General features: G+C 43.6%; 1 protein-coding gene across 1 annotated transcript in view; it reads left to right on the forward strand.

The window, feature by feature from the left end:
- The first annotated feature begins 1722 nt into the window (after positions 1 to 1722).
- The window catches only part of LOC127456160 (tetraspanin-4-like), a 173088-nt gene continuing 152970 nt past the window's right edge, over positions 1723 to 21840 (forward strand). The window contains exon 1 of the mRNA XM_051724506.1: positions 1723 to 1852. The gene's annotated coding sequence lies outside the window, so the exon portion shown is untranslated. The remainder of the gene's footprint in view (positions 1853 to 21840) is intronic.

A 21840-nucleotide genomic window follows, 5' to 3' on the forward strand; every position in this document is an offset into this window, starting at 1 on the left:
TGGTTAACGAGCCAGCGCCCACACCTGCCACGGTTAACGAGCCAGCGCCCACACCTGCCACGGTTACCGAGCTAGTGCCCACACCTGTAGCCCTGACCGTCCCAGAGCCAGTGCCAGTAGCCCCGACCATCCCAGAGCCAGTGCCAGTTGCCCCATCTGTCCCAGAGCCAGCTTTTGCAGAGCTAATAGACCTAGACTTGATTCCCGCCCTGATTCCCACCTTGACTATCCTTCATCCTCCGCTGGTTCAAGCCAGCATAATGGACACCCTGGTTCCATCCAGTGCCCTAGCCCTTCCTCCTCCGCTGGCTCCACTGAGGACATTCGCTCCTCCTTCTTCTGATCAGCTAGTTCCCCTCAAGTCACCGGTTCGACCATCGGCCCCGGTAACTTCACAGGCAAGGGGATTTGTCGACCCTCTGACTCTGCCTTGGCCTTCTGAGCCCTGGACTCCACCTTGGCCCTCAGATCCCTCATCAACACCTCGGCTCTCGTCCCCTCGTCTCCACTGTGGGCCGTCAGCCTAACAGCGTCACCGGGGTCCCTCGCCCCTCCAGCTCTGCCTTGGTCCATTGGTCACCTGCCTCCGCCTTCGGCTCCACCAGGGACCTCCTCCCCTCCAGCTCCGCTATGGTCCTCAGTCCCACCGGCTCCATCTCAGTCCTCCGATCCCCCCAGCTCCGCCTCGATCCTCCGAGCCTTCGGCGCTGCCTCTGTCCTCCGAGCCTCCGGCTCCATCATGGTCCTTTGAACATTCGGCTACTCTCCAGGCACTAAGATCCCCAGTTCCGCCCCTCGAGCCTCTCACGGCTCCACCTTCCATGGATCTGCCTCCCTTGGCTCCGCCTTCCCTGTCTCCACCCCCTCGAGACTCTCATGACTCCACCTTCCCTGGCTCCACCTCCCTTGTCTCCGCTCCTCAAGCCTCTCACAGCTCTGCCTTCCATGGCTCTGCCTTCCCTGGCTCCGCCCTCAGAGTCTTCCTCGGCTCCGCCCTCTTACCCTGAGTCTCCTCCTCCAGCAGTTCCACCTCCGGATCCATTCCCAGCCCTGAAGCCACCCCCCAGGCCCCCGGATCCATTCCCAGTCCTGAAGCCATCCCCCAGGCCTCCTGATCGTCCTCCTTGGATCCTTCTTCACCTTCTTCATCATCCTACTATCCTAAATCCATCTTTGGGTGCCAGGAGTCGCCCTTTGAAGGGGGGGGGGTAATGTCACAGTCTGTCTCCCTCATGCTTTCCAGTGACTCTTATTTTGAAGTTTTCTCCCGGACTACATTTCCCAGAATTCACAGAATTCATCCATTGTCAGTCCTTGAAGTGTTACATTGTGTTATGTTGGCATGTTTAGCTTTATTGTTTGTTCCACTCCAGCCATTGTTATTTAAAGTATTTACTCCTGCATCTCCTCTCTTCCACTCCAAGTACACCTTTGTAATTTTTATCATCTATTTAATTCACACTAAACATATTGTGTAAACAGCTCAATGCTATTATCTAATTTTCAAGTAATTTTTTGTATGCCATTGATATTACTGTAGTGAGATATCAAAGAACTGCTAAAGTAAAATAAAACTGAGAGCAAATAATGTATAGTGTGTGAAAGAGAACGTTTTCCCCAGTCCACAGAACATAAAGATCGTCTCTGAGCTCAGAAAAAAAAAAAAAAAATGAGAGCATTCTTGAGATGCCTGCTGGCGGTTCCTCCCTGAATCTGACCAAAATAAAACACGCACTCCTGACTCAAAACACATTTGAGCTCATACAGCTGCTGGATATATATAAACACAACATGAAGAAGGACGGTCCTTTTACTGAATAGCTAATTCACCTTTACAAAGGAAGCAACAGATGTGAGTAATATTAACATGAATAATTATTACCATTACAATGTGCCATTTATAACGATGTGAAAATGTTTTTAGAACAAACAACAAAATACACTGAGTGCCAAAGATGACAATTTTGTGATCTGAGTTGGTTTCTAAATTTAATTTGGTTGCTTTAAATTTTTAAACACCTAAATCTGGCTGTGGACAAAATATTGACATATAATCTTCTGGACAAATTAAGCAAAAAACAAACAGCAGTGTTTGGCAAGATGGATCAGTCATATACAGGATTTTCTATTACAGACCTTATTCACAGTAGCGCCATGACTTACATCTCTTCAATGGCACGAACGGTATAAAGCTGTAAAAAGCTTTCCACAACTCATGTTGTCTGGAGTTTTTTGTCTACTGAATGTTCTTGAAAATATGTTTTTTCAATGTTGTGTCTGCGGAACGATCCAAGAACACTAAACTTCAGTACAACCCATGGAAAAGACTATGTCTATCCCTCACAGCCTCGTTGTCATTCCGGTCAAAAATGGATGTCACTGCTGTGAATAAGGTCTATTCTGTTCAGTTCATATATTTAATGTACAAGAGAAAAAATGCTTGTCATTATATAGGATTTGAACAAAAAATAATAAAACAAAATATTTTTTAATGTATCGCAAAGTGTGTGATTGTACAACGTTTCACGTTCATAATTTAGAAAGGGGTTTAGCACCGCTTTTAACCCTGGGTTATGAAACCCCACACTGGGGTGCTTAATGCAGGTTGCGTGCTCGTCGCAAGTTGTATTCTGGTGCATTCACGTCATGTCTGAATTATTGTAATTATGAGATTCCAACTTGTTAAAAGCATTTACTTCTATGAACTCTTAATTATAAGTAGTGAACTTGGAATTCAATGTGTGTTTGTTTTTTGGAATTCTCTAAAACTCAGAATTCTATGAAAGCTCTGACTTGACAGTCGTGATGTCGTGTAAAATGAACCAAAATGGCAAAAGCCTCAACTGCTTTTTCTATTTGATATGCCATTTTATTATACCATGATTACCTGGAGTGCTTTTCTTTGTTCTTAAACATTTTGCAACAACATATAGCCCTAGTGGTTAATTAATTGATTAATTAATACAGTGATAAATATTATGCTGCTATCAACAGCAATTCTGTTTTGGTTTTAGGAGTGTTGCCATAAAAACTATAAAAACTTTTGAGGTCCGAGGATGTGAACAGCACTGAGTTTGGAGATTTCCGACACAACGTGAACGAAACATTCATCCAATCATTGTTGTTAACATTATTATTGAATAACAATCATTGCTACTCAAATAAAAGCATTAAACCGGGGTTTTAAAATGTATAGTGTGAATCTTCAAAACCTGAATTCCCAGGATTAGTGTGATGATACCAAAATGTCAGTAGTCGGTACCAATACCAGTACAATTTCACAATTCTCGACACCAATTTAGATACCACAATAAATAAATAAATAAAAACAGGTAATATGCTACTGAACACACACTCATTTAGCGTATTTAACAAAGTTAAATGTATCAATGTAAATAATAAATAAATAAATAAAAATTGCATGTTTCCTTGAAGATTTTCTAAATTAAGTGGACCCTATGAAATTCAGTTATATAAATATATAAATCAATCAGTATTTTTTCCCCCCAATTTCTGTTTTCCGTTCCATGTTTTAAATTTTAATCAATTTCATCATCAAAATATTGTCTAATCAAATGAATTAATACAACTTTAATTAAATGAAAATAATAGTACCACTGCAATTTCAATAACATACCATTGCAGTTTTAAAAAGTTAATGAAGTGGTTCAGTAAAGATCCTCACAGCATAATCCAGAATACAAAATTGGTCTTATCCTTGTCAAATAAAGTGCTGCACAACATAGAGCATCACATTATAAATGAAAACATTGATGTAAAGCTCTGTTCAGTACAAAAGCACTCTTGCTTGAGAGAAATTGCTTAAATATAATAATAATAATAATAATAATAATAATTGTTATTATTATTACTACAGTAAATACTATATTGCACTGTATAGTAGTTATACATTTCTGTCGCAATTTCTTTAATTCTTTTCAAAACTTTTATTTTGATTTGAAGGCTTTTCCGTTCTGTGTTTTTTTGAGGGTAGATTTCACACTTGTGAGGGTAGTTTTTAAGACGCTGGTCCAGTGTGATAATTAAAGTACAAAATCCCTTTTGAAAATCGAGAGTTCACTGATAATTTTCACATCCAAATGAACTTTGTGGCAAACTTGCGGCAAATTGTCCATTGTTGCCAAAGGTTTGCTGCAGGTTCACCACTACTGGTGAAGACCTGGAAACTTCTAGCAAACATTTGCAGCGAATCAAAAGCTCATTTGCATGTGGCAAATTTGCGGCTAGTTTAGGTTGTTTGTAAAGGATGCTGTGATTTAATCCAGAGTCCTGCACATGGGCGGTACCCGCGGTGTCACGAACTGTTCTGTGTTTCCCCTGTCTTCTTCAAGAGACTCTTATGTTGAAATCACCTTCTGACTACATTTCCCATGATGCCTGGATTTCATCCTCACCAGTCCTCCATCATCATTGTGTTCAGCTCTTTTGTGTTTACCTTCATTTGTGCCTCTATTTATACCTTCATGTTCAGTTATTCCTTGTTTAGTCTCGTCCATAGTAGCATTTAAGATAAGTATTTCATTTGGTCTTCAAGCCTTGTGATATTTGTATATTCGTCTTCTTCATTAAATACTGCATTTGGGTTTACTAACTTCTCTCTCTACTCATTTGCTGCTGACACGCGGGTACCCGACAGGTGAACTGCTAATATTTGATGTAATTGGTGGAAAAATATTTACATTGTCATTTGCGGTGCGGGTCGGGAATCAATAGGCACGGCTATTTTTTAAATGTCAAATAATGTTAATCTTTCTCCTTGTTTTTGTTGGTATGGTTGGGTTTGGAATTAAATTAGTGCTGCTGTCGGATAACGGGTTGGGTGTTCCGTTAAGTACTGCGGGTGCGGGTTTACAAAACAGGACCCGTTCGGGACTCTTATCTAATCATATAAATATACAGTCTGCAGGCGCAGAAAAAAATAGAAAAATAAGACTTCTTTTTTCGTCAATCCTCTGATTTATTTATTTTTTAACAACAAGCCCTGATACAGGGCTTCATTGGAAATTGCGCTGCATACTCGATACACGCTTTGAGGCTTGGTGTCATGCGTAACATCACTAGCAGAATGTATTTATTTCATTAAATCAGCGCTTTAATCACAAGTTTAATCACACTAGGACATATCATTATTTTAATTTGATTAATTGTCCATTTCAGTGTAAAAGGTGTAACTGAGCACACACTCAAATAAGTGTGTGAGCATTTCAAAGCAGCCGTCTGACTGACAGACAGCATGCGGGGACCAAACCGTCTTGGTGCACAGTAAAACATGAAACAAGATAACGTCCTGGTTACTTTCGTAACCTCCGTTCCCTGATGGAGGGAACGAGACGTTATGTCGATGTAGTGACACTAGGGGTCACACTTGGGAGCCGGAAACACCTCTGGTCTTTGAAAAAAGCCAATGAAAATTGGTGAGTGGTATTTGCATACCACTCCCCCGAACATACGGGTATAAAAGGAGCTGGTATCTCATTCAGGTTTTGTGCTGAGGAGCCGAGACAAGGTCCCGGCCATTTCAGCGGGTAGTCCAGCGTTGTGGCAGGAGGGACACAGCGTCTCGTTCCCTCCATCAGGGAACAGAGGTTACAAAAGTAACCAGGACGTTCCCTATCTGTCACTCACTCGACGTTGTGTCGATGTAGTAACACTAGGGGTCCCTATACGAAACACCACAACTAGCTGAACTGTGTTACGTGAACTGGCGGTGTGTGATGGGCAGACCACTGTGTGCTTCGTAGCCAGCCCACCAGGCTGACACGTAACCTCCCCCAACGCTGTTATGAGTATCGAAAGGCCCTTCGGGAACAAGTCGACTGCCCAAAAGATAGAGACAGGCTAGCCCAATCATGGCCTCTTATCCTCTTTTTTTTCTCTCCCCCAAAAAAAAGTGACATTTTTTAACCGACTGGGGCCACCAAGTCTACGTCGGGGAGGTGTCACTCCCAAGGGGAAGACACCATGGAGAGCACACTCCGCCCGGGGGTGGGGGGGGTTATTTTGAGTGGAAAATCGTCACATGGTCTTGCCGAGCCTTGTCGGAAGAAGTGGAGAAGTCCCATGGTAGGTCCTACCCTACGGAGGAGGAGTTTCTACAGACATGGAGACTGGGGCAGAGGGGCTTCTGCTCAAGGCGTGGTATGCCATTGCTATGGCTTCAATGACCCAGTGGGTGATCCTCTGCTTGGAGACAATGCTTCCTTTCTGCTGTCCACCAAAGCAGACAAAGAGCTGCTCAGAGACTCTAAAGCTCTGCGTGCGATCTAAATAGATGCGTAAAGCACGCACCGGACACAGCAACATCAGGGCTGGGTCTGCCTCCTCGTAGGGCAGCGCTTGCAGGTTTACCACCTGATCCCTAAATGGAGTCATGGGAACCTTGGGCACATAGCCCGGTCGGGGTCTCAGGATCACGTGGGAGTAGCCCGGACTGAACTCCAGGCAAGTTTCGCTGACAGAGAACGCTTGCAGGTCTCCTACCCTCTTGATGGAAGTGAGCACAGTCAGGAGGGCAGTCTTTAAAGAGAGTTCTTTAAGCTCAGCTGACTTCAGGGGCTCAAAGGGGGCTCCCCATAGACCCTGAAGAACTACAGAGAGGTCCCATGAGGGAATGAGGCGCGGTCTGGAGGAATTCAACCTCCTGGCGCCTCTCAGGAACCTGATGATCAGGTCGTGCTTCCCTAAGGACTTACCGTCCACTGTGTCGTGGTGTACCGCTATAGCAGCTACATACACCTTCAAGGTGGAGGGGGACAGCACTCCTCAAACCTCTCCTACAGGAAGGAAAGCACCGATCCGACTGCGCATCTCTGGGGTCTTTACGTCGGGAAGAGCACCACTTAGCGAACAGATGCCATTTCAAGGCATACAGGTGCCTCGTAGAGGGTGCCCTAGCCTGTGTGATCGTGTCTACCACCGCGGGTGGTAGGCCAATTAAGTCTTCCGCGTCCTGTCCAGGGGCCAGACATGGAGATTCCAGAGGTCTGGTCATGGGTGCCAGATGGTGCCCCGTCCCTGAGAAAGAAGGTCCTTCCTCAGGGGAATTCACCGGGGGGGGCTGTTATGAGGAGCGTGAGGTCCGAGAACCACGTCTGGGTGGGCCAGTATGGTGCTACTAGGACGACCTGTTCTTTGTCCTCCCTGACCTTGCAATGGTCTCTGCAAGTAGGCTCACTGGGGGAAATGCATATTTGCATAGTCCAGAGGGCCAGCTGTGTGCCAGCATGTCTATACCGAGAAGTGCCTCGGTCAGGGCGTACCAGAGCGGGCAGTGGGAGGATTCTCGGGGAGCGAACAGGTCTACCTGTGCTGCCCGAATCGACTCCAAATCAGCTGGACCACCTGAGGGTGGAGTCTCCACTCTCCCCTGAGGGTAACCTGTCATGACAGCGCATCCGCTGCAGTGTTGACGTCACCCGGGATGTGAGTGGCTTGCAGCGACTTGAGGTGCTGCTGAATCCAGAGGAGAAGACGGCGGGTGAGTTGTGACATACAACAGGAGCATAAATTGCCTTGACGGTTGATGTATGCCACTGTTGCTGTGTTGTCTGTCCAAAGTAACACTTGCTTGCCCTGGATCAACGGCCGCAACCTCTGCAGTGTGAGCAGAATTACCAACAACTCAAGGCAGTTGATGTGCCAACGTAATCGCGGGCCGGCATTGCATACAGTGCCGCAGCCCGTTCTGGAGGCATCTGTCATAACCACGACGCGCCTGGAGACCTGCTCTAGGGGAACGCCTGCCCATAGAAATGTGAGGTCAGTCCAAGGGCTGAAGAGGCGGTGGCAGGATGCGTGATGCGTCTCGTGGCGCCATGCCCATCTCGGGACTCGAGTATGGAGCCATTGCTGAAGTGGTCTCATATGCATCAACCCAAGCGGAGTGGCCACCACTGAGGATGCCATATGCCCCAGGAGCCTCTGAAACAGTTTCAGTGGAACCGCTGTCTTCTGTCTTAACGCCTTCAAACAGGTCAGCACCGACTGGGCACGCTCGTTTGTGAGGCGTGCCGTCATCGAGCCTGAGTCCAACTCCTAGCCGAGAAAAGAGATGCTCTGAACCGGGAGGAGCTTGCTCTTTTCCCAGTTGACCCGAAGCCCTAGTCGGCTAAGGTACGGGAGCACCAGGTCCCTGTGCGCACACAACACAACCCAAGAGTGAGCTAGGATTAGCTAGTCATCAAGATAGTTCAGGATACAAATGCCCACTTCCCTTAACGGGGCAAGGGCTGCCTCTGCGACCTTTGTGAAGACACGAGGGGACAAGGACAGGCCGAAAGGGAGGACCTTGTACTAATACGCCCGACCCTCAGATGCAAACCACAGGAAGGGTCTGTGTCGAGGTAGAATCGAGACGTGGAAGTACACGTACATCTTGATGCCAGACACTCACTAGAATATGTTTTTGCATCAGCCTGTTGAACGTAGTCTGTGTAAAGCCCGGTTCAGTACTCGCAGGTCCAAGATTGGCCGCAATCCACCACCTTTCTTCGGTACAGTGAAGTAGGGGCTGTAAAACCCCTTCTTCATCTCGGACGGAGAAACAGGCTCTATCTCACCCTTCTGTAGGAGGGTAGTGGTGTTCACAGAGGTGAAGTGGATGCTGCTGGATCTGGGTCGGACGCCTGGTGAATTGAATTGCATAGCCGAGTCAGACGGTTTGGACCAGGGAACAAGGAAACCACTCTTTTGCTGAACTCTTGGGTACCGCAGCCACTTGGGCATGTGGCGAAATTAAAAGAAAAGGTAACAAAAGATTCTCCTTCTGGCCTTCCACCGGGGGATGGAGTGGTCTGCTTACCAGCTCCAGAGCAGCGGGTTTCCTCGCTCCTGGGTCGCCCGTCTCAGGGGCGCTGCGAAGCCTTTCTCGGGTTCTTGGCGGCCGGCTGTGAGATGGGTAGCATCTGCATCCTGTGGCAGGCTCCATGCTGGGGCCGGGCCGCGGGGGTGGGCTGCGGCGGAGCCGGTGCAGTCACCGCAGGAGGACGCCCTTGGCAACGAGCAGACTGGGTGCGGAATCTTGAGCCGTGCCGGGGCAGGATGTGTTGGATAGCTTCCATCTGCTGCTTCACCACCGAGAACTGCTGGGCAAAGTCCTCAACGGTGTCACCGAACAGGCCAACCTGGGAAATGGGGGCACCAAGGAACCGTGCCTTGTCGGCCTCTCCCATCTCGACCAGGTTGAGCCAAAGTTGGCACTCCTGGACCACCAAGGTGGACATCACCCACCCGAGAGACCATGCCGTGATCTTCATCGTCCGGAGGGTGAGGTCTGTCTCCGAGTGAAGTTCCTGCATCAATCCTGGGGCGGAACTACCCTCGTGCAATTCCTTTAGCGCCTTGGCTTGCAGGAGAGGCATGGCATTCAGGGCAGAGGTGGCTTGTCCAGCGGCACCATAGGCCTTGGCCATCAGGGATGACGTAAACCTACAGGCCTTGGACGGGAGCTTTGGGCACCAGATGGCGGCGCTCTGCAGGCATAGGTGCACCGCAAGTGCCTTATCCACCGGGGCGATCGCCGAATACCCCTTGGTCGCCCCACCATCGAGGGTAGTGAGGGCAGGGGAGCTGAAAGATCGGGACCAGGCAGTAAAAGGTGCCTCCCACGACCTTGTCAGCTCCTTGTGCACTTCTGGGAAGAAAGGAACTGGGGTGGGGCATGGCTGTGAGCAGTGCCGCAGGCCCAGGAACCAATCATCGAGACACAAGGGTTCAGGGGAGAGTGGAGGGTTCCACTCTAGCCTGATGCTCGCGGCTGCCCAGGAAAGCATGTCCGTCATCTCCGTGTCAACCTGTGACTGGGCGACCGTACCCGAGGGGGGAAGCCCAGCTGAGGCTTCCGCATCCGACTGGACGAGCCCGCTCTCCGATACTGCGCTCGAGAGCTCATCACCTTCACGGGCTCCGAACAAGAGGTCGAACTCGCCGTGAGATGAGCCGGCAGACTCATCCTGAAGCCTGATCGGGCAGACGAGTGTGCTGGGGAATGGGAGGTCTGTGGGGAGATACCCAGTGGAGGTGGTCCCATTGGGGTCCCCAAATCACCCCCAGTGCTAGCAGCGCTGGCCTCATACCCGTAGGTAGAAGGACCAGGCGGGGAGCCGCTGGGGTGGCTTGCTTTCTTACAAAGGCAAGCTGCGACCACAAGGTTGCCATGGTCATGTTCTCGCAATGAGTACATGACCCATCCACAAACACTGTCTCCATGTGGGAGAAGACAACAATCGTGACCGTCAGAAGGTGAGAGATAATGACCACAACCAGGAATAACACACAGACGGAAGGGCATCTTTAAAATGATGTTCTGTGTGTGCCACTCTTTTAGAGAAATATACTATTTTTTAGAATATACTCTTTTATTTCTGCCGAAGCACCCAGGGGTGTTCTCTGCAGTGCACCAGTGCAGAGGGGGAGTAGCCACTGAAATGCGCTGTTACATCCTGCAGAGATTAATGAACAGTCGTGAGAATTCAGCTCAGTGAGCATTCACTGTTCGGCTCCGAAGAGAAAATCTGAATGAGTGGTTGTATACCAGCTCCTTTTATACCCGTGTTTTTTTTTTTGTTTTTTTGTTTTTTACAGTGGATTAGTGTTTCTTTGACTTATTTTAACTCATTTTAGAGGCTTTTCTATAAGGCTTTAAGCAAGGGTGGTAGAGATGTTCTTTACTCGTAGAAAAATAAACAATGTCTACACAGCGTTGTCTCTTTGGGTTTGGTGTCCCATTTAATAAAGATGATGGGTTTACATAAATAAAAAAGGGTACTATCCATTGCAATAAAACTTTACTGAAGAAAGCTAAAAATGACATGGCTATGGTAAGAACCGTGTTATCCCGCCACCCGTAACTGTATGATTGCTCACACCTGATGCCCTTATTACCTGAAGCACTGGTCTCACCATCTGTGTACATTGCTGTCTAGTGGCTAGTACAATTATAGCTCCTACACTCATTTTCTTGTTTACTGTATGAGGGAGCTTTTTGCATTGTATCTCCTTTTTCATATATTTCGATGGTCAAATGTTTTAGGTGGAGGACATACATTTGTAAAGCAGATAAACGCCTTCATTATGTATGTTTTGTTTAATTGACAATTTTTATTTTAGATTAATAGATATTCTCTCACTGAGCACTTTCTTACGTACACCTGTACACCTAATTATACATGCGATTATGTAATCAGCCAATCGTGTGGCAGCAATGCAATGCATAAAATCATGTTACAGGTCAGGAGTATTAGTTAATGTTGACATCAACCATCAGAATGAGGAAAAAATGTGCTGTCAGTGATTTATACAGTGGCATGATTGTTGGTGCCAGACGGGCTGGTTTGAGTATTTCTGTAACTGCTCATCTCTAGACAGTCTCTAGAGTTTACTCAGAATGGTGCCAAAAACAAAAAACATCCAGTGAGTGGCAGTTCTGTGGATGGAAACGCCTTGTTGATGAGAGAGGTCATTGAAGAATGGCCAGACTGGTTCGAGCTGACAGAAAGGCTACGGTAACTCAGATAACCACTCTGTAAAATTGTAGTTAGCAGAATAGCATCTCAGAATGCACATGTCGAACTTTGAGGCGGATGGACTACATCAGCAGAAGACCACGTCGGACACTTTATTAGACCATAATGTTCCTAATAATGTGCTCTGTGAGTGTTTAAATACTTTATGTACTGTACGTACATAGCTGTGCTAGTTTCATATTACACTGAAATCAATATTTCATTTCCATGTAATTATTTATTGATTTGATAACTAGTAGAATAATAAGAGGGATAATGTACAGTTATCCGGTCATTATCACAAAATAAAGCACTTTATGATGATACAAAAGCCCTCTGCTTCACCCTGTCAGCTTTTCTTTTCGATAATAACTGGCTCACTGTCATCTATTACATGCATCAAATCAGTTACAGTGGAGTCATTGTGGATGTTACACGTAAATATAGACCTTCGTTCTTTACCAGTGCTAAACATGCAGCTATTCATAATAATTGCTTGCAAATATTGATATCTCTGACACAATTTTAAATGATTCCACACACTGCACTGAAATAGACAGACAGAGATGATAGTGGTCTTTGTGAAGGTCTCACCACTTATTTTCATCACATCATAGTTTTTCATTAATAAGATAATGATACTGTAGGCAATTGATTTCCTCCCTAAAGGGCCAATTTCCCACTTTCCCAAATCATACTGCTGCTGATTTACTGGCAGATGTGAGAAAGAGATTTTAAGGAAAGAAAGAAGTCCGGTTATGATTAGGTCACTTTGTGCAAAAGTAAAACACAACAACAGACATCAAGTCATTGTGTGTAACCTGATTCTGTCATGAATGGCTGATGTTCTTTTGCAATTGTAATCTCAAGGAACTTTGCAGTGTTTGTATCTGCACAGTTCACCAAACTCAGGTGTTTTTAAACTTGTTTACTTGTAGTTCCTATTGTAAAGGAAGTTGTGTTTTTACAGTATGTAACAGTTCAGAGGTCTTCACACAAAGTCAAAGTTAAATGCACTTTCAGAATTTTAAAGAGAGGATTCAGGTGTCTGGATCACTGTAGTGGGGTGATGCTGTTCAGTCCCGGCAGAGTGTGTCAGATCACGGTGGACTTCTGCACCCTCTGCAATATCCTTTTTCAGAACCGACCTGCGAGATCAGAATTGTGTAAATTTCTTTCAAGAGGGGTCCATTCCCAGACAACCTATTGTCCTGCAATATACTTTTTATTTTATTTTATTTTTTAAGTAATTTAGCAGACTAAAAAAGAAAAAGAAAGAAAAAGTAAAGCACAGGACAATAGTAGGAGGTTTATTAATGTGATTTGATTGTAAATAATGACTTAAATTTAGTTTTGTTCATTACAAAGTGATCGTATCGCTTCAGAAGACTTGAAATATAGTGAATGAGTCATACCCAGGGCTGCCGCTGGCCAAATTGATGTCTTACGCAGAGGCGTATTGTGAAAGTGTGAGCACGTGGCAATCGTCTGTGTTCTGTGACTGCTATAGCGAGTAAGGGCAGCTGGTGGAGTTTCAGGTGCCCCCTAGGGAGTTGGTGCCCTACACAGATATATAATATGTGTATAGGGAAAGGCAGTACTGGTCATACCGATTACTTTTACTGTGTTTTTATGGTGTTTTGTCCTTTTTTGAGCATGACAGACAGTCACTATTAACTATTACTATGTCACTATTATAATGTTGAATAAATCCTGTGAAGAATTTTACTTTAACTTTTTGTGGTCAACGGAAAAAAGAAAGTCATGTGGGTTTGGACAGAGATTAAGGTGCCATCACATTAAATACAGTCATCTCAGTGGAATCTGTGCAATGGACTTCCTATGGCAAAGACTTTCCCCTCTCGGATTTCACATGGAGTTCAAGTTTGGTGAACTCTGACAGGCGATTTCGGCATGTTGACTAATAGGAAGTTACTTAGTTTAGCAGTGACCTCTGTGTGGGCGGTGCTTCGTAAACAGCTACACAGAATTTTCACAATGGACAAGGATATTGTTTGAGCAGCGAGTTTCTTTTTAACTTCACTCTCCCAGAGTATAAAGTGCAGCATTAAAAAGAGGCTTTAATTAGTTTTTTGGTGGTTTCACACACACTCAACATCTGCCATGCCTTCTTCATCTGCGGAATTTTACCGTACAAAGCTAAATGTGACCGTGCCTTTAGGGTGAGTAAATAATTACATACAGTGCATTCAGAAAGTATTCAGACCCCTTCATTATTTTCACATTTTGTATGTTGCAGCCTTATGCTAAAATGCTTTAAATTATGCATATCAGAGCAAAAACCAAGCCATGAGGTCAAAGGAAATGCCTGCAGAGCTCAGAGACAGGATTGTGTTGAGGCACAGATTTGGGGAAGGCTACAAAAAAATGTCGGCTGCATTGAAGGTTCCCAAGAGCACAGTGGCCTCCATAGTTCTTAAATGGAAGAAGTTTGGAACAACCAGGACTCTTCCTAGAGCTGGCCACCCAGCCAAACTGAACAATCGGGGGAGAAGGGCCCTGGTAAGAGAGGTGACCAAGAACCTGATTGAGCTCCAGAGGACAACCATCACTGCAACACTCCACCAATCTGGGTTTTATGGCAGATAGGCCAGACAGAAGCCTCTCCTCAGTGCAAGACACATAAAAATGCACCTAAAGGACTCTTAGAGAAACAATATTTTCTGTTCTAATGAAATGAAGATCAAACTGTTTGGCCTCAATTCCAAGTGTAATGTCTGGAGGAAACCAGGCATCGCTCATCACCTGCGCAATACCATCCCAACGGTGAAGCATTGTGGTGGTAGCATCATTCTGTGGAGGTGTTTTTCAGTGGCAGGGACTGGGGGACTGGTCAGGGTTGAAGGAAAGCTGAACACAGCTAAATGTTTTTATTTTATTTTTTTATTTTTTTTTTACAATTTTTATTGATTCCATTCACAAATTAAATAAACATAACAGAAAATGTGGAATCAAATTATATATATTAAACCCCTCCACCTGAACACCCCCCCCCCCCCACCCAACACAAACATGCACCACAGTGGTCATAATTATTTAGAACATAAAAAAACATAAAGTATACTTTCAAAAACAATAAGAATGCACACACACATTTAAAACTATTAATCCATCTCCACTGCCCCTCCCTGAGAACCCTCCAAAAAGGTGAAATATCTATCCCACTTCCTATTAAACAAATCCAATTTTCCCAGCCTTCTGTATGTCACCTCGAATGCTGCCACCCCGCCAGTCGCAGAAAGGGGACTTATTAATACATAATTTTCGGTTCAGCCATATGCTCGAGGCAACATTTTAATAAATAACGGGGTGTAACTTAACTTCTCCATTTAGTTTAATAGAAAGACTTTGCAATGGTGAAATAGGGGCAAGAACTTCCTGTTCAATACAAAACCAGGGAAGGGCTCTCTCAGGTAGAAGCGGCCAATGAGCCAAATGTCTGAGACCGAGTGCATGATAATAAAACTAAATCTTGGGTAGGCCTAGCTCACCTTTGTCAATCGGTCTATGTAATTATTGAAATGTAATTTGGGACGTTTACCATTCCAAATGAAGGACTTCACTATGCTATCAAATTGCTTGAAATAAGAGAGAGGGATATCTATAGGGAGAGATTGTAGCAGATAATTGAATTTTGGAATACAATTCATTTTAATAACATTAACCTTGCCAGTCATAGATGAATGTAATGAATCCCATCTACCCACATCGCTCGAAAACCTTTTTAATAAAGGGTCAAAATTAACTCTAACTTAATCACACAAATTTGCTGGGAATAAAATACTCAAATACTTAATACCCTGTTTGGGCCACTGGAAGGCGCCTGGTTGAAAAGCTGTTACCGGGCAGTACGCTGTCAGAGCCAAAGCTTTGGATTTGGACCAATTCACTCTGTATCATGAGAATTTAGAAAAGGAACTAATAATTCTGTGGAGGCAAGGCATAGATCTAGTAGGGTCAGAGACAAATAATAAAATATAATCTGCGTAAAGCAACAGCTTATGCACCACACCACCCGCCGCCACCTCATGGATAATCATCCTCCTTTCTTATAATGGCTGCTAATGGTTCCAGGGCAAGACGGAATAATAAGGGGGAAAGAGGGCAACCATGCCCCTATCCAGAATAAAATAATCAGAAATTAATCCATTTGTTTGAACTGCCGCTACTGGGTGTCTATAAAATAACTTAATCCACCCAATAAAAGTATTCCTGAACCCATACATTTCCAAAATCTTAAAAAGTTAATCCCATTCTACCATATCAAATGCCTTTTCAGCATCAAGTGAGATGGCAGCAACCAGAGTCTGATCATTCGCCACTGACCACATGATATTGATGAAACGCCTAATGTTATCAGAAGAGTTACGGCCCCGAATAAACCCCACCTGATCTATATGTATAAGAGATGTCATAACTTAACACGTCTAGCTGGATCAGGGAAATTGGACGGTAACTCTTACACTCGCTTGGATCTTTGTCCTTTTTAAGAATCGGACTGATCTGGGCTTGCATCATAGTTGGCAGAAAAGTTCCATTCTTTAGTGATTCCATATAAACTTCTATCAAAAGTGAAGTCAGTTCTGTAGCATAAGATCTAAAAAACGTAGCGGGAAAGCCATCTGGCCCCGGAGCCTTGCCTCTAGGCAAGACCTTAATTACCTCGCCAAGCTCCTCCAAGGTTTTCTCAGAATCTAGAGAATTTTTTTGCTCAGTTGTCAGTTTAGGAAGTTCTAATGGTTCCACAAAGTTTCTAATATCCTCTTCAGTAGACGAAGACGTGGAATTATAGAGATCAAGATAGAATTCTTTAAAAGCATTATTAATATCAATGGCTGAGATAAATATTTCACCACCAGCAGATTTCACTGAGGGAATGGTAGAAAAATACTCTCTCTGTTTTATATATCTAGCCAGAAGTCTCCCAACTCAAAGTATGACTGTCTTGCCCTGAATAGCCAAAACTCCACCTTCTGCGACAAAATAGAATTATATTGTATTTCAGTCAGGTCAATTCCCTGAGGCCATTAGATGACATTTGGCACTTCAGCTCTGCCTCTGCACTTTTAATATTCCCTTCCAATGGAGTCACGTGACGCCATGCGAAGTTCAGACGTGTGAACGGAGAGCTCTGCGCTCTTTGCTAGTTTTACACTATTAATGGCATAAACCAGTGAGATTCGATACACTCTGTTCCATAATGGTTCTAGGAGGACAATATGTCAAAGAATTCAAAAACCTCGGGCTCTGGAGACATTAAAAGACACTTACAAACTCAAGCTGATACCCCTGAGAAGGCCCCGAGCCCGGGAGTCGATTTGGTCAGAGAAATGAGGGAAATTTGGTGAGAAATGTTGAACATGTCGGCAATGCTGACGAAGGTCGTTGCTGACTCGGAAGGTCTTGCTGTAATACTTCGATCGATCACTGCCATTGAGAATAAGTTCTCTGAGGTAGTTACAAGAGTGGGGGATGTCAAGAAACGGATTATCTGGAGTCATCGGACAGGGAATTAGCTGCTAATCCACTAGCGACCAAGGTGGATTTGGAGCGTGTCTGGGAGAAGTTGGAGGACATGGAGAACCATAGCCGGCGGAATAACATCCGAATTGTCGGAATTCCTGAAGCCAAATAGGGTTAGGATATGGTGAAATTCCTGGACGGGCTCTTTTAGAATCTGCTTGACATAACAGGCCATGGGGTGGAAATCGAGCAAACTCACAGGATTTTGGCTCGGTGATCTGCTGAGGGAGACAGGCCCTGATCAATTCTGGCCAAATTTCTGAGGTCATCCGATAAAAGAAGGCTTTTTTGGAAGAACCACAGCATTTTCTTGTTCCCAGACTTTGCGAATTTGACAAGAGAGAAACGTGATAGATTCAAGGAATGCAAGAAATTCTTACATCAAAGGAAGGTCGCTTTTGCACTGATGTTCCTGGCCAAATTGAGAATAGATGCTAAGGATGGCTGTAAAACATTCACATATCCCCAGCAAGTGATGTCCTTCATGAAGTCAATGGAGTAAGTTATTTTGTGGTACTCACGTTGTAGCCGAATGGACTGACTCACTGAACATTCACTTGACTGTTCGAGGAAACTGAGCGCCTTTTTGTTGTTTGTGTAGTTTGTTTGTGGAGTCACACTCCTTCGTGACTGTTTTGTGGATGAATCTGCACATTCTTTGTGTTTATGCCTCCTATTGGCTGGATTTTTTTTATCCATTGAGTATTTCGTGCAAGACATTGGAGTGATTAGGTCATTTGTTGCACTCATGTAGCAGCCGAATGGGCCGGCTCACTGAACATTTGTTTGACTGTCCGAGAAAACTGAGTACCTTTTTTTTGTGCTGGTTCCGCCTAGCGGCTGGAGTTTGTTTTGTGGAATAACACACCTTCGGGAAAGTTATGTGGATGAATCTACACGTTCTTTGTGTTTATTCCACCTATTGGCTGGAGTTTGTTTTGTGGAATAACACACCTTCGGGAAAGTTATGTGGATGAATCTACACGTTCTTTGTGTTTGTTCCACCTATTGGCTGGAGTTTGTTTTACAGATTATCATTTGTTGTGTAACTCTGTCTCACAAAATTTTTATAGAAACACCAGACTTGAGCAATCCGACGGCAAAGTTGTCACAGGGGCTCTCATAGGCGTGCATGGGCTGTTTGAGTTTAGAGGGATGGACGCCAGTTGGCTCTGTCGTGTGCGTCATGCACGTTTTTCTTTTTTCTGTTTGTTTGGTTTTGGGGTTTGCTTGTTGCACTAATGTTGGAATGTGGTCTTTATAATTTTGTTTTTTACACACAATGTATTTTTTCTCACATGTCAAATGTTAATATGAGTGGATTGTCTCTCTCCACGTGGAATATGAATGGGTTGGGGCACCCCATAAAAAGAAGGTAGGTTATGTCTCTTAAGCGTAAGAAATATGATATAGTGTTTCTTCAAGAAACGCATCTTTCCCTGCAGGAAATTTGGGAAGATATGGGGTGGACATGTTTCTTTAGTGCTGGCTCAAGTAAGAGCAGGGGAGTCATTACACTGATAAGTAAGCGTCTACAATTTAAATGTCTCAAACAGATTAAAGATAAATTAGGAAGAGTTATTATTGTTTTAGCAGAAATTTTGGCTAATATTTACACACCCAACGTTGATGATCAGGGATTTTTTATAGATCTTGAAGAGATGTTGCAAGCCACTGGCACCCCTCATGATTTAATACCGGGAGGAGACTTTAATCTTTTGATGGAATTTTAATTTGATTTTTAATTTTTTGATGGACCTTGATCAGAGTGAAGCAACAGTGTGCAAGCCCCCAGAGCAACACTGAAGAATGGAAAACTTCCACCAACCATGACGCAAGCTCGAATCATTCTGATTCTTAAAAAGGACAAAGATCCAAGTGAGTGTAAGAGTTAACATCCAATTTCCCTGATCCAGCTAGATCAAAAATTTTGGCAAACTGATTACGTAAAGTTATGACATCTCTTATTCATATAGATCAGGTGGAGTTTATTCAGTGCCATAGCTCTTCTGATAACATTAGGCGTTTCATCAATATCATGTGGTCAGTGGCGAATGATCAGACTCCGGTGGCTGCCATCTCACTTGACGCTGAAAAGGCGTTTGATATGGTAAAATGGGATTATCTTTTTAAGATTTTGGAAATGTATGGGTTCGGGAATACTTTTATTGTCTGGATTAAGTTACTTTATAGACACCCATAGCGTTTTATAGCGGCAGTAGAAATGAATGGATTAATTACAGATTATTTTACTCTGGATAGGGTCACAAGGCAGGGATGCGCTGTATCTCCAGTATTGTTCTGTCTTGCCCTGGAACCATTAGCAGCCGCGATAAGAAAAGAGGATGATTTTCCAGGGGTGGTGGCGTGAGGTGTGGTGCATAAGCTTTTGCTTTATGCAGATAATATTTTTTTATTTGTCTCTGACCCTACTAGATCTATGCATTGCCTCTACAGAATTATTAATTCCTTTTCTAAATTCTCAGGATACAGAGTTAATTGGTCTAAATGCGAAGGCTCTGACAGCGTACTGCTCGGTAACGGCTTTTCAGCTGAGCGCCTTCCAGTGGCCCAAACAGGGCATTAAGTATTTGGATATTTTATTCCCAGCAAATCTGTGTGATTTAGATAAATCACACAATTAATTAATATTGACCCTTTAATAAAAAGCCTTGAGTGATGTGGGCAGGTGGGCTTCATTACATTTATCTATGATTGTGAAGGTTAATGTTATTAAAATGATTTGTATTCCAAAATTCAACTACCTGCTACAGTCTCTCCCTATAGATGTCCCCCTCTCTTATTTCAAGCGATTTGATAGCATAGCGAAGTCCTTCATTTGGAATGATAAACGTCCCAGATTACATTTCAGAAAGTTGCATAGGCTGATTGACAAAGGTGGGCTAGGCCTACACAAGATATTGTTTTATCATTATGCATTCGGTCTCAGACATTTGGCTCATTGGTCGTTTCCACCTGAGAGAGCCCCTCCCTGGTTTTGTATTGAACAGGAAGTTCTTGCCCCATTTCGCCATTGCAAAGCCTTTCTATCAGACTAATTGGAGAAGTTAAGTTACACCCCGTTATCTCGCATTTGCCCTCGGTATGGACAAAAGTGTCCAGAGTGTTTAATTCGGACATTTATTTAAATGTTGCCTCGAGCATATGGCTGAATATTGGGAATAGCATACACCCCCCTAAAGCGGCAGATACTCTGGGAGTGGTGATTAGTGCTTTTGGAAAAGGCCATGAGGCATCAGTGTATTACTCTCTGCTGATTCAGAGTCTGGGGGACGGAGCTTTAACTTCTATTAAGAGATTATGGGAGAAAGATTTAAACTTGGTTTTGGAGGAGGGAGTCTGGGCTAGGATTCTAAAAATGTCAAGTCTGTATATAGAGATGCAAGGGTGCACTTTGTAGGAATTTTGGTAGTATAAATGTACACGGGATGGGTTAAAATGCCCGCGTACCCCCACCATTATATGTAAGGAAATTTAGTATGTGTGAGCTAGGAATTAAATTAAACTGTCCTTATCCTACATTATTATGTAAGGAAATTTACAATGGAATTAGTCGCATTCAACAACCATTATAAATTAGATAAATGACAAATAACTAGATTATTTGTCTGAATAAAATTCTCCAACATTAAAATTGTAATACATCTCGTTGTATCCGCTCACAATTTCGATTGTAAGGAATTAGCTTTAATAAGCGAATTATGATTAATTCACTTATTGGAGTAATATTATTCTCATGGCTTATTGAAAATAAAATTACACATATTTAGGTATAGCTTTGAAGTGAAATCTTTTGAAAATAGGGATGGGATTATTTATCATAATATATCACAGTCAAATTATCTTTAAATACAGACAAACTTTATTGCTATTCTAAACATAAAACTAATCTAACACATACGACATGAAACAGGTTGGTGAGTAAAGTGACAGAATGATCAATACAGAGAAAATGAACTTTATGGAATCTTTTGACAATGCTTTAAGAACCATTTATCCTTCTTTGAGTCTACATCGATTTGCAATCGGATTACCCAAAGAATTCAACTAATACACCAGTACTTTGAGCAAAAGTCTGGAGATGTACTTGCATGTCGTTGCGTTTCCTTGCGTTGCGTTTCCTTGTGTCGCTTGGTTCTTTGGCTCTTTGTCGAAAGTTTGTTCCGTTGATGTTTTGGACCTCAGTTATGATTGGATAGTTATTGTCTAGATGAAGCGAGGCCTTCTGCAAGAAGGTCTCGCGACTCCCGTTGGGTGTCTGAACTGTAGAGCAAAGAGTGAGAGGCTTCCTCGGGACTGAAATTGGCCACACCCCAAAGGCATCCTGAGCCAATCAGAAGTGGCTTTTCAGAGTCACATGGTCGACTGGTCTGTCCTCTTCACAGTTGATTTACGATCCTTTGTGTGGTAGATTCCCGCTCAAAATAGTGAATATTTAATCATGAACTTTTATATCTTGAAAACGTTGCAAGAGACATGACATTCGTTGTCATCAACATTCTCTACCTAAACAAGCAAGCATTTACATACTAACTGTGACAAACCTTCATAGGTATTACACGTGTAAGTAACAAAACATGAAAATCCCTGATTACCAATCATACTGGTTAATTCATTGGTTTTACAAAATGGATAAAACATTACACATTATGAGAAACCTGATTGTCAGGGTATATTATCAGGTTAGTTATAATTCTTAGTAGAATGAGATGAATAATACAAGATTAACCATTATATTTATTGATTTGTTAAT

This window comes from Myxocyprinus asiaticus, chromosome 18 (genome assembly GCF_019703515.2).
Source record: "Myxocyprinus asiaticus isolate MX2 ecotype Aquarium Trade chromosome 18, UBuf_Myxa_2, whole genome shotgun sequence".
NCBI lineage: Eukaryota > Metazoa > Chordata > Actinopteri > Cypriniformes > Catostomidae > Myxocyprinus > Myxocyprinus asiaticus.